We start from the raw sequence: 13,263 nt of genomic DNA, 5'->3' as shown, positions 1-13,263 counted from the left end.
GGCATATTTTTGTCATAAACCATCCTATTAACACCATGTATCAGTATTGTACATTTGTTATAGTTCATGAGAGAACATTCTCTTACTTGTACAGTCCATTATCCACCACAGGGATCACTGTGTTACATGGTCCCATGCCTTATTCAATCCATCCAAAGTGACACTCAGTGGCTCTCAGTTTCATCCCAGAGTTGTGCTGTCATCACCTCCCAAACTATATTTTATTTTATTTTTTTGAAGCATTGCTACAACCATGGTCTATAGGTTACCTAATTGTTTACACTTTGCACTGCACAATTTTATAGGTTTTGGGAAAATGTATAATAGCCTGTATTTATCATTGCAATATCATGCAGAACTATTCCAAAAATGCACCAAGTTACATCTACCTTTCTCTCTCCCTTCACTTAGAACCTCTGGTGACCACTGCCTTTATATCAATGTTACAAGTTTTTCCATTACTAGAATAATAAGTCTACTTTGGTCCATAGTTGCATTCCCTGCTTATGTTTGTTCATTCCTCAGTCTTGAGGATTTGGGGATGGTGGTGCCCACCCTGCTTCCAATTGAGAGGGGCTTAGAGCCCATGGGGCAGGTGGATGAAACTTTCTTGCGGTTGTAGATACTCTTTGTTAGTTGGGATGGGTGTTGTCCAGCATCATCCTTTTGTTAGTTGTCCTGGGTAAGTCCAGTGAATTGGAAAGTACGTATTGGCTGCAACTCTGCTGAGATTCAGGGCTCAACCGGCATATAAACAGACCAAAGATTTAAGTCTCTGGAACATATATTTAATGTGTATAGTGCTAAGTACAGGTTCAAATAAAGGGAACAGAAGAACCATGTGTAGGAAATTATAAATGAGTCTAACTCTGATACATTGGGGGATCATATTTTCCAAAGTAATGTCCACTGATGGGGTGCCAATTTCCTGGGGTTGTCTGCCCTGCCTATACTGTCTAGATATCTCAAGAACCTTCAAAAGCACCCCTGCTTAAGGCACTGTTTACTGAGTCAGTTAGTGAGATCCTGCTGAGACATGCATAAGCATAACCTCGGGAATGACCTGACTCACTTTGAAATCTCTTAGCCATAAAAACTCATTGTATGTAATATTTCCCCCTTTTGGTCAAGGTCTTTTTCAAATGCATCACTGGTTGGTGCTTGGTAATAATCCCTTGGTGCCAGGGATGCTTATCCCCAGGAGTCATGTCTCATGCTGGGGGGTGGGGGGGGCAAGGAGCAAACTATATTTTAATATTTTCTTTTAGCTAGTGTGATTTACTTATAGTTCTTTAATAGTCTTTTTTTTTTTAACATTTATTTATTTCTTCCCCTTCCCCCCATTGTCTGCTCTCTGTGTCCATTTGCTGTGTATTCTTCTGTGTCCGCTTGTATTCTCATCAGGCGGCACTGGGGATCTGTGTCTCTTTTTGTTGCGTCATTTTGCTGTGTCAGCTCTCCATGTGTGTGGCACCACTAATGGTTGGGCCGCGTGGGGTGGCTTTCCTTGCACAGGGGCCACTCTGTGCATGGGGGACACCCTTACGCAGGGGCATCCCTGCGTGGGGTGGCACTCCTTGCATGCAACAGCACTGTGCATGGGCCAGCTCACCACGTGAGCCAGGAGGCCCTGGGTATCAAACTCTTGGACCGCCTATATGGTAGGCAGACACTCCATCTGCTGAGCCACATTTCCTTCCCTAAATCTTTCTATATATTTTTCTTCACTGTAAGTCTTTTTACTGTATTTGTTTTATGCTATCTTATCCTTCTGGGTTTTTTTAAATTTTTAAAATCAAAATGAAAATAGCAGGTCTTCTAACAAAAGTAATGTCCATTGTGTGTATGTGTGTAAGGGGTAAGTTTTTATAATCTTAGGGAAAAAAACTAGAAAAATACACACCAAACCTAATAATGGCTATTACCAGGATGTATGACTGGTTAATATTCACCTTAGGGTTTATATTCTTTCGTAATGTTTACTTTTTAATAGAAGAGTATATTGCTTTCATAATAAAACATTAAAATTTTAAATAAATGTTGTACATGATTTTATAAAAATAGACATGATCAAAGGATATAATGAGGAAAGTAAATAATTCAAGAGATAAACCCTGTTCTCATTGTTTGTATGTATATGTGTATGCATGTATGATTGTACTGTAATAATATTTTGCATACTCATACTCTTTTTTTTTTCCATTTACAAATATATTGTGGACATTTCCACATTTAAAAAAATAGGCATCCTACATCATTAATTTTAATACTTGTCAATATTGGGTCATGTGGCTGTATCATGATTTATTGATTAATAGACATAGATTAATTCCAATTTTCTGCCAATATAAACAGTACTAGGGTAAACATTCTTGTACATACATCTTTATTTCTGAAAAGATTTTTTTTTTGCTTTGGCTATTTTGGTGTGCTTTCAGTATTTTTTATTTTAAGGATACCCTGCAGTAGCAAAATTTTAAAATAAAATTTTGATTGAGGCCCCAAAAGGCAATAGGCACAAAATTCCAAGATCAAATCATATATGCAGACTTTCAAAGGAAATGGTCCAGTAGCTGGTTGATGGTCCTTGGACCATTCAGCTGACTGAAGAAAATAAACAGGGGTCAGTGTGGAGAAAGAAGAGGATGTTTGGGAGGAGGCTGGCGGAGTGCTTTCTGGAAGTTCCCGGTGAGAAAGAGTCCATTCTAAGCATCGGCCACACCTCAAGAGCCCAGACGCCAGCAGCCCCTCCACACGTGGCAAGCTAATATTATTTTTAGTATTTGTCAATATTGGGTCGTGTGGCTGTATCATGATTTATTTATTGATAGACGTAGATTGATTCCAGTTTTCTGCTGTGAGCACCGCTGTGGATTCCAGGCCCCAAACCCCAAAGTCCATGCAGCGGGAGCTCCAGGCACAGCAGGTGACCTTTCCTGGTGACACTTGAGCGGAGAACAGTGGCAAGGCAGCAGAGACGCAGGCCTATATTTGGGCTTACGCTCAAGGCAGGCCTGGCTATTTGCGGCTGAGCCAGTTCAGGTTACATACTGAAGGTGTTTGCCACCCGCTGGCAGAAGGCTGGTGTCAGCGGGCAGGGCCAGGCCTGCGCACGCAGAGGTCATTCCAGAAGGGAAGCTGCTGACCACGGATTCCATTTCTAGCAGAAATTCAGGGCCTTCTCCGTTTAAAAAGGAGTCTATGGATCCTTAAATGAGCAGGCAAGTTTTCTGACAGTCTTTTTTCTTCTAATGCAGATTGAATTACTGGAAAGTCAGGAACTTAATGCCACAATGTTGAATGCAGTAACTTCCACCGAGGCAGGAAAGGACATAGTACATTGCAGGTGTTTAAGTGGCAATAAACGGTGTAAATGTTTTTGGCGCTTTCTTGTAAGAGCCACACTTACTGAATGTGGTGCTGGCGTGGGCTGGGAAAGCCTCTGCTGCAGTTAGGAGGAAGCTGGTGGTCTTTGTGTCTTCAAGGTATTTTTAGTGCAGGGGCCCATGTGCTTAAACAGTTTGGAACCCTGTATGTGGATCTCATCTGGCTATGGTATTGGCTTGATAAATAATTGTCATCTGCTTGTGCATGCTGACTCACATTTTCATGCTTTGATCGAAATGCTGAAAATAGCATTGTAGTCATTTTTCAATCATTATGAATACAGTGTCCTCCTCTAGCAAGTTTTCATGTTTGGAGCTGTTTCTGTGAAGCTGATTTGAGCCATTTTGCATTACTGTACAGCTCCCATTTTAAAGCAAGTATTCTTTAGCTCGGGAACTGCTAGGGGCTACATGGATGAGGTTCTGAAAATACATGCAATATTAATTATGTTTGTGCCTTTGTGAGCTCGTTTCTGGGGAGAGAATTCCAAGCTTTCACTAGAGGCTCAGAGATACACATGACTTTCTCAGAGAACTTTTCAAATTAAAACACAGGGACACACATCCAAGTTTTATTTTCTGTTGTGGTTGATTTTTTCTTTTCTTACTTTAACTGCAGTCCTGTGGCATAGAGTAGAGGTTACCCAGCTGATACATTCATCATAGACTATGATTTAATACTTTTTTTTTCCCAGTTAATCCCTTTTTTTTAAAGATTTATTTATTTATTTATTCCGCTCCCCCCCACCCCCCGGTTGTCTGTTCTCTGTGTCTATTTGCTGCATCTTGTTTCTTTGTCCGCTTCTGTTGTCAGCGGCATGGGAATCTGTGTTTCTTTTTGTTGCGTCACCTTGTTGTGTCAGCTCTCCATGTGTGCGGCGCCATTCCTGGGCAGGCTGCACTTTCTTTTGTGCTGGGTGGCTCTCCTTACACTCCTTGCGCGTGGGGCTCCCCATGCGGGGGACACCCCTGCGTGGCACGGCACTCCTTGTGCACATCAGCACTGCGCATGGGCCAGCTCCACACGGGTCAAGGAGGCCCGGGGTTTGAACCACAGACCTCCCATGTGGTAGACGGACGCCCTAACCACTGGGCCAAGTCCGCTTCCCAATACTTTACTTTTCTGAGCCTCAGTTTCATCATTTATAAAATGACAATTTAGACGTTAATGTTCCTTTTCTCCCCAAATTCCAATTCTGTTATCAAAAAACTGAAAGTGCCTAGGTGTTAAGGAAAAGAGTGAGTGCCAACTGTGGGGTCCATTGCAAAAATCCTACATAGATGCTGAGTGCACAGACCAGTTAGTAAGGGCAAAGCTGCGTGGAAGAATTTGTTCTTTTAGCACTTGCTTCCAGTGTTTTCCAGTCTTCTCCTCCATGTCTTTCCAGCAGTTCAGTTTGGTGTTTCACATTCCAGCCTCTGGTCATAAGAATTTGCCGTCACGCTTTGTCGGGAGAACAGAATTCCAGCTATCTCCCTTTGGTAGCACCTGGAGATGGGTTATTTTGGGTGGGCCTCTCCTTGGTCTGTAGGTGTGTGGCTTAGTGGAAACCTGGGTTTGCCTCCAAGCTCTTCGTCTGCCTGGCTGTGTGACCGGGTCCAGGATAGCCCCGATAACTCCCGTTTCTGCCGAGGCCTGTTGTCGCCCCTACTGCAGCGACAGGCGAGCTCGTGATAACCAGGCTGTTCTGCTCGTTGGTGCCTCCCCATCTCCAGCTGTTTTCCGGAGACAGGAGATCTCGCAACAGCCACCCTGCAGCAGCCATTGGGAACTTTCGTTTTCCAGATTGGAGATTCTGAGGTCCATACACAGATGATATAATGAGCAACAACAACGATAGCAGCAGTTAGCATTTACTGAGGACTTTCTTTGTGCCAGAAACTATAAAGCATTTTGCAAACGTTATTTCCTTTTGTCTAAATGCCTACCTCTGGGTAGATACTGTTCATAAGCCCATTTTATAGTCCACGGAAGTGAGGCCTAGAAAGATGATTTTCCCAAAGTCACACTGCTGGGAGGTGTGCCAGCGTAGGCCTGTCTGAAGCCAGAGCGCACAGGGGAATGATCGGGCATGGTTCCCTCCCAACTCCAGAACCAGCCCAGTGATCTTGGGGGTGGGGCAGGGGTGGGAGAGATGCAAGGTGGGGTCATGGTTGAGCTCCTGATCTCTGGTTTGGGTGCTAAAAGGGGTGGGTGGCATGCTCTTATTACTGGATATTAGGAATGAGTGACCCTTGTGGAGGATGCGACAGGCCCTGGCTGTGGTGGATGGGTAGGAGTTTTAAGAAGCAGTATGAGGGAGGCAGATGTGGCTCAAGCGATTGAGCTCCTGCCTACACACGGGAGGTCCCGGGTTCAGTTCCCTTTGCCTCCTGAAGAAGATAAGCAAGACAGTGAGCTTGTGCGAATGGCAGGTAAGGCGAGATGATGTGACAAGATGATGCAACTAGGAAACACAAAAGAGGAAGGACAATGAGAGACATAACAAAACAGAGATCTGAGGTGGCTCAAGCAAGTGAGAGCTTCTCTCCCACATGGGAGGTCCCGGGTTCAGTTCCTGGTGCCTCCTGAAGAGAAGACAAACAAACACAGAGAGCACACAATGAATGGACACAGAGAGCAGACAGCAAGCACAAATGACAATGGGGGGAGTAAATAAAAATAAATCTTAAAAAAAAAGCAGTGGTGAGAGGAGGAAGGGTAGGGAGCTCTTAGCCAGGGCTAGGGTGGGACCGACGTGGGACGACACTGGGTGTGATCAGAAAGGAGAAAGTGTCCACTGAAGAGGAGGCGATGGGGCTGCCTGGGGGTGTGGGCTAGGGCATGGGGTGGGTGCCCGATGCCCAGGGAAGTTGAGACTTGCCCATAATGGAGCCCACTTCTGCCTGAGCAAAGCAGCATGCTATCCATGTTGTATACTGGGGAATGGGGAAGAGGAAGAGCCATGGGCTGCACTAGCAGCAGATGGTGGAGACAAGATGCTTTCAAGGAAGATTGCTGCCCATAAAGTGACAGTCGAGAGTGATATTGGAGGCTACTTAGGGACGTGTGATTTTGGCCTGTGTGGCAGAGCCTGTGCTTCAGGAAGGAAAGGTCCTGGAGTCCCAGGAAAGAGGGAAGTTGGCATCTGGGAGAAGCTGTGGGTCAGCCCCAGATGGGGTGCTCACATGTCTGTCCTCTAGAATCCACACCTCTCCAGCCCCAGGGACAGTCAGCGCTGGGCAGTTGAGTGATGACCCACACCACAGACCACTCAATGGGTGGGTCGGGCGGGGTCCCAGAAGGACCTCTGGCTTCCCCCAGATGATTTCCGTGAGGGTACAGACTTCCTGGTCACTCCATGTTGCCTCAGAGCATGCTGTGTCCAGGACTTCGCAAACTCTGGCCGGACAAGGTGGGACCCCTAGAGCCCTTGAAGCAGAGAGGCAGGCCTGGAGCCCAGGTGGAGTGGAGATTGACGACCTGCTGCTCAACGCAGGAGGCCTGTGCTGCTCCCATCTGGTAAGGTGGTCCTCTCCTCTACCTCCGTTCTGTTTCCAGGTCTAACTGCACCCCCATCTCATGCAAGCTGTGGCAGTGAGAGGTTATTTATGAATCCCCTGTGCACCTCTTTGATTGCATTAGGTTCACCTGAGCTGTCCTTGATTAAATTACCATTTAGATTAGGGTTTTGATTCAACCCATCAGTAGGGCATGACTCAGGGATGAGTCCCCACCCCCTTGGTGGGCTGATATAAATGGACACTCACTCAAGGAGACACAGGGAATTGGTCCTGCCATGCGGCAGAAAGGAGAAGATTCAAACAGCTAAAGCCCTGGGGGAGCTGAGCCGTTTGCCTGATGGTTTGCAGCTGAGCAGCTGAGAAAGCCTGGAAAGAAACAAGCTCAATGCCAGACTGATATAGGAAGCCCTAAGAGATGAGCCCTATGCCAGCCTACAGCTGAGGTCACAAGAAGCTGGGGGGAGGCGGATGTGGCTCCAGCAGTTGGATGCCCTCCTACTACCTGGTAGGCCCTGGATTTGGTTTCTGTGTCTCCTAAAGAAGATGAGCAAGACAGGGAACTGACATGATGGGATGACATGGTGAGATGACACAACAAGGAGACACAACAAGGAAACACAATGAGAAACACAAGAGGCAGGGAGTGGATGCAGCTCAAGCGATTGGGTGCCTCCCTCCCACATGGGAGGTCCCGGGTTCATTTCCTGGTGCCCCCTAAAAAGACGAGCAGACAGAGAGAGCACACAACGAACAGACAGAGCAGAGAGAGAGAGCAAACGGGGAGGGGGGTGGTATGAAATAAATAAATCTTAAAAACAAAAAGAAAAGAGTAAGAAGCTGGGTCCACAGAGCCTTGAGAGGCAGAAGGAAGGAGAGACCAGGCTGAGATGGCCCGCCATCTTGCTTCAACATGTGGCAACAGACTTTGATGAGAAAGCAGCCTTGAGTTGGACTCTTTAGGGCCTGGTCACTGTAAGCCTCTACCCCAAATAAATACCCTTTATAAAAGCCAACAGATTTCTGGTCCTTTGCATCAGCGCCCTTTTGGCTGACTAATACACAAGTGTTATTGCAAATAATGGCAAGGCATTATTTCTCCCCATTGGAGGTCATTCTGATTAGCTGAACAATCAGACACACAGGAATGCATAAGGACTAAGGACAGATCCTGCTAGGAGAGGAGGCCAAGTGGGGTTTGTGTCGCTGGAAGGTCATTTGGCCCCCGGGGGCCACTGGAGGGAAATGTGGCCTGAGGTATGGGCAATGTGCACGATACCTGGGAGGAGCTGGCAGCCCTTTGGGTCTGACATGTGTGCATGTGTGTGCATGCATGTGTGTGTGTGTGTGTGTGTGTGTGTGTGTGTGGTGGGGCAGGGCGCCTCCTGGTCCCCTCTGCACTAGTTTGGCTGGGAAGCAGATGTACTGTTGGAGAAGAGCTGCCCTCACTCACTTGCAGTCACACTCTCCAGCCCTGGGAACCGTGTGCTGGTGGATGAGCCAGGACGGCCCTGACCAGGGCTGATGCCAGGCAGGGCTCCTAGGAGTAACCCAAGAGAACAGGCTCTAGGAACTTCATAAAGCACGATGCCGTGGAGACGAAACGCTGGCCCAGGAGCCTGGGGGCCACGTGCCCCATGGTGCCACCTCCGGAGCCTCCCTTCATTTTGCCCATCTCCCCACACGGGGGGTGGACCACATCACCGTGGTCCAGCTTAGCGGTGCAGGCTGGCGTGGACCAGGACGCAGTAGAGCGGGCACTTGATGTATCAACATGCCCGGCCGAGGAGCTCAGCCTCGGGGGACGCTATGGAAGTAATGTTGATCATTCTCTTCCACGGGAAGCATTTTGGAGAGTTAGAGAATGAGGCTGAGGCTTTTCTGTGCCCAAGCTGTGGAGTTTCGGGAGGAACGTTTCCTTATGGGGATTCAGACCCCAGAAACCAGGGCGGCCCTGGTGTGGAGTTAGCACGGCACTGTCTCTGTCGCTGGACGTCTGCCTCCCAGGCGGGCTCTGTCCTGCATCCTGTGGGAGCTTCACAGTGAGGAAGGGGAGAGCTAGGGCCACAGGGGCTCCAGGGTGAGCCGTGTTATCACTGCCGGCGTCCCCTCCCCTCCCCTCCCCCCCCACCACCCAAAGGGAGAAGACTGGTTGGTGTGTTTTGTCTTGCCGTGAGCAAGAGGCAGGGTGAGCCCCCTGAGGGATGCATGGGGGTCTTCCAAGGAGGGTTGTGACCACAGTTAAATTGGGGGTGCAGAGTCCTACACAGGGAGAGGCCCCCTGGTTAAGGGCAGGCAGGTCTCCATATCTGGGATCCCTAACCTCCCATCCTTGGGTCAAGCCTCCCTAAAACAGGCCAGAGGTGGAACTAGGTCAGCCCTCTGCTGTCCCCCATCACTGCCTTTTTTTTTTTTCCAAATTCTACTCAATTTATTCATTTTAAAAAATATATTACATTAAAAAAATATGAGGTCCCCATTCACCCCCACCGCCCCCACCCCACCACTCCCCCCACAGTAACACTCTCCCCCATCATCATGACACATCCATTGCATCTGGCCATCACTGCCTTTTGCCTTCCACTGGGAGGCTCACAGGACAGAACTGGGAGGGAGGGAGGGAGTGGGTGGGCGGTCTCCAGGGAGGTCTAGGCCACGAGGGCAAAGGGCGTGCTCTGATCAGCCGTGGATACAGGGCAAAGATCTTTTTTCCATGAGGGCACAAATAGAAAAGCCGAGGGATCCTCGATCTCCACAGATAGATGCTGAGGAACCAGGAAGAAACTGGGGGCCTAGAGCAGGAATACCCAGGCAATCAGTTCAGGACATCACGAACATTGAAGGCCAGATATGCTGAAGAAAGAAGGGGGTCTCTGGAAGTGTGCCCCCACCCCCAAATGACCAGTTGGGCCTCCAGGCATCTTCTAGTGTGGTCTGTGGACCAGCAGTACTTGGGCAAGTTTTAGAAATGTGGTTTGTCAGACCCTACCTTAGACATTCCAAATTGACCTTCAACCAGATCCCCGGGTGACAAGTGGGTGCAGGAGTCTGAGAAGCACTGACCTGGGGGAGGAGCTCCAGCAGGGCTGGTTGGAGGTCACCCCACCAACAGGCAGTGCTCGCTGGACCTGGAGGCTGAGCGCAGGCTTGTGGATGTCACACCACGTTCAGGAAGGCGGTTGATCCGCTGACCCTGCAGCTCAGGCAGAGGTTAGGGCCAGGGAGGGCATGGGGGGTGGGATAGCATGCTCCCCCAATTCCTGCAGCCTTGTTTGGAAATAGGGTCTTTGCAGATGTTAAGGATCTTGAGATAGAATCATTCTGGACTTAGGGTGGGCCCTAAAGCCAATGACTGGTGTCCTTACAACAAGAGGACACCCACAGACATGGAGAGGGGCCCGTGAAGAAGACGGAGGGCTGTGTCCACAAGCCAAGGAAAGCCAAGGCTGCCAGCGTCATGGGTAGTCTGATGGGACAACTTGGCTAGGCTAGAGTCCACTAATTTAGATGTTGTGGTGGAGTTATTTTGTAAGTAAAGGAAACTACCCTCAATAATGGGGCTGGGTCTCATCCAATCAGTTGAAGGCCTTAAGAGCAACAGCCGAGACTTCCCTGTGGAAGAAGATATTCTGCTGTAAGACTGCAGTATCCACTCTGCCTGGGTTTCCAGCCTGCAGACCTGCCCTGTGAATCGCCCACCCACAATCACATGAGCCAATTCCTTAAAATAAGATCTATCTCCTAGTGGTTCTGGTTCTTGGAGAACCCTACTGATACAGCCGGCAAACATCAGAAGCTAGGAGAGGGGCATAGAATAGAGCCTCACTTGGCCTTCCAGAAGGAACCAGCTAGGCCAACACCCTGATTTGAGATCGGTGGCCTCCTGAACTGTGAAAGAGTGCCTTTCTGTTGTGGCCATTAGCTACGACACTCCCAGGAAACTAATACAGAGGGGGCAGGGAAGCCGCAGGATTGGATGCCGCTGCCTTTGGCGGGTGTAGAGTGAGCAGAGGCAGAGGACAGAAGCCCGGTGAATGCCAGTGGGCAAGGGACAACCAAGGGAGGGACTTGGCAAAGGTCCCAGCAGTCAGTGGCGGTGGAGGAGTCACAGCTGAGCCACGGAGAAGGGCGGGTCACCAGGCTCCACTAGATTTCACAACAAGGTCGTGTCTACATAACATTGTATTTGAAAAGCAATCAAAAGGGGAGAGAGTGGAAAGAAAACTTAATGACTTTTTATTTTTGGATACCTTTGGTTATTAAAAGCACAGTCTGCATCCGAGAGGCCAAAGTCCTTCACTGCAGAGAGATAAGCAAAGCTGATATGAGGACTCAGAGAAGGCACAGAACTCCACTTCTGTGTACAAGTGTGGAACAAGCAGTTGAGACAAACAGCTGGCTTTGATCCCATAAATGGAAATTAAGGGAAACCATTTGGACCATGAACATTACGGCTAAGGGAAATAAGTAGTAAATTGTGTCTTAAATTTTGTTTGTTTCTGTTATTTTCTTAAAATTTTATTGCACATTTGTCCTATTGGAACAGTTTAGTAAGGTTAGTTTGCTTGTGGTGATAGTTGCACAATTCAGGGAATTCTGGTGGATGTGGATTTAGATGAATAATTGGACTTCAGTTGTACCTATTTGTAACTTGTGCAGTTAAAGGGAAAAAATTTTGAGTGCTTTTCTAAACAAAAAAGGTCAGCATAGCAAGAGCAGTTGCAGTGGTGTGGGGGGAATTGGAAACCAGACTGCAGTGTTGATCAGGGGTCTTCAAACTTTTCACATATGAACTCCCTTAAAACATTTATGTTATCTAAAAATTTTCATTGAAAATTTAAATAAGCTTGGATTTGGCAGTGGGTTCTTAGATACAACACCAAAAATACAAGCAATAACAAAAAGGCTTCATTAGAATGTAAAACTTTTATGCTTCAGAAAATATCATCAAGAAGGTGGAAGCAGTGCATAGAATAGGAGAAAATATTTGCAAGTTATATATCTGATAAGTGTCTAGAATCCAGGATATATAAAGAGTTAAGACTCAACAACAAAAAAAGACAAATTGCCCAATTTAAAAATGGGCACGGAATTTGAATAGAGATTTTGCCAAAGAAGATATACAAAGCCAATAAGCATGTGAAAAGATGCTCAATGTCATTAGTCATCTGGGAAATGCAAATTAAAACCACAGTGAGATATCACTTAAACTCACTAGGATGGCTGTAATTTTAAAAATCAGATAACAAGGATGGGCTAGCACGTGGAGAAATTAGAACCCTCATGTACTGCTGGAGGGACTGTCAAGTGGTGCAGCTTCTTTGGAAGGCACATCTGGCAGTTCCTCAAATGGTTTTACTCCTAGATATATACCCAAGAGAAATGAAAACACAAAACCTTGCACACCTATGTTCACAGAAGCATTATTCCATGATGAATATTATTATTGATAATAGCCAAAAGACAGAAAACAACTCAAATACCCATCACCTGATAAATGGATAAATAAAATGTGATATATCCATAAGTGGAATATTAGCCAGCTTTTTAAGGGAATGCAGTTCTGACACATGCTGCAACATGGATGAACCTTGAAGACTTTGAGAAGTAGACAAAAGGGTTACCTATTGCATGATTTCATTTCTATGAAATGTCCAGAATAGGCAAGTCCATAGAGAGAAAGTCGGTCCGTGGTTGTCAGGAGCAGGAGGAGTGGGAGAGGAGGAGTGACTGCTGATGGATATGAGGTTTCCTCTTGGGGTGATGGAAAGTGTTCTGGAATCAGATTGCGGTAATGGATGCGCAACTCCATTGATATACTGAAAGTTACTTAGGTGTATACTTTAAAAGGGTGAACCTTTTTTTTTTTTGGATTGGTACAGAGTTTAGTAGGTCATACAACATGGCTCACAGAAGCAACGGGAAATTCCAGTGATGGTATTATTGGTTGGTTCATTTTACCCAAATGAAGACAAGATACTTTCCCATGAATGACCCACCTCCCCCCAAAAGACAAACAGGGTGCAAAATTATCACAATGTGGCTATGACTGGTTCCACAGACACACAATTTAGTGGCAATGACATACCCCAACAGGAGCCTTGGGACACTGACAGCAGTGGGTGCTGGGATGTGAGGAAGTGGCTAATGCTATATCTGCACACAAAAAGGGTGAACTTCATGGTATGTAAATAGTATCTCAACAAAGCTATTATAAACGTTTAAATAGTTACAAAGGACATGATTTCTAGCATATTGTAGTCACATTTTCAAATAAAATTATTTTATCACTCTTAAATTTATCCATTGAATTCTAAATAATATGTCTATTTGATATTCTGCATCAACTATCTTTAAAAATCCATGAACAACCTCT

At 46.7% G+C, this 13,263-nt stretch overlaps 1 protein-coding gene across 1 annotated transcript in view; it reads left to right on the top strand.

Annotated features, from left to right (window-relative positions):
- Positions 1–3,061: 3,061 nt before the first annotated feature.
- Positions 3,062–13,263, top strand: part of FSD2 (fibronectin type III and SPRY domain containing 2) — a 46,903-nt gene continuing 36,701 nt past the window's right edge. The window contains exon 1 of the mRNA XM_012530487.4: positions 3,062–3,221. The gene's annotated coding sequence lies outside the window, so the exon portion shown is untranslated. The remainder of the gene's footprint in view (positions 3,222–13,263) is intronic.

Source organism: Dasypus novemcinctus, chromosome 3, assembly GCF_030445035.2.
Source record: "Dasypus novemcinctus isolate mDasNov1 chromosome 3, mDasNov1.1.hap2, whole genome shotgun sequence".
NCBI classification, from domain to species: Eukaryota; Metazoa; Chordata; class Mammalia; order Cingulata; family Dasypodidae; genus Dasypus; species Dasypus novemcinctus.
This window is presented reverse-complemented; position numbering and strand designations above follow the sequence as displayed.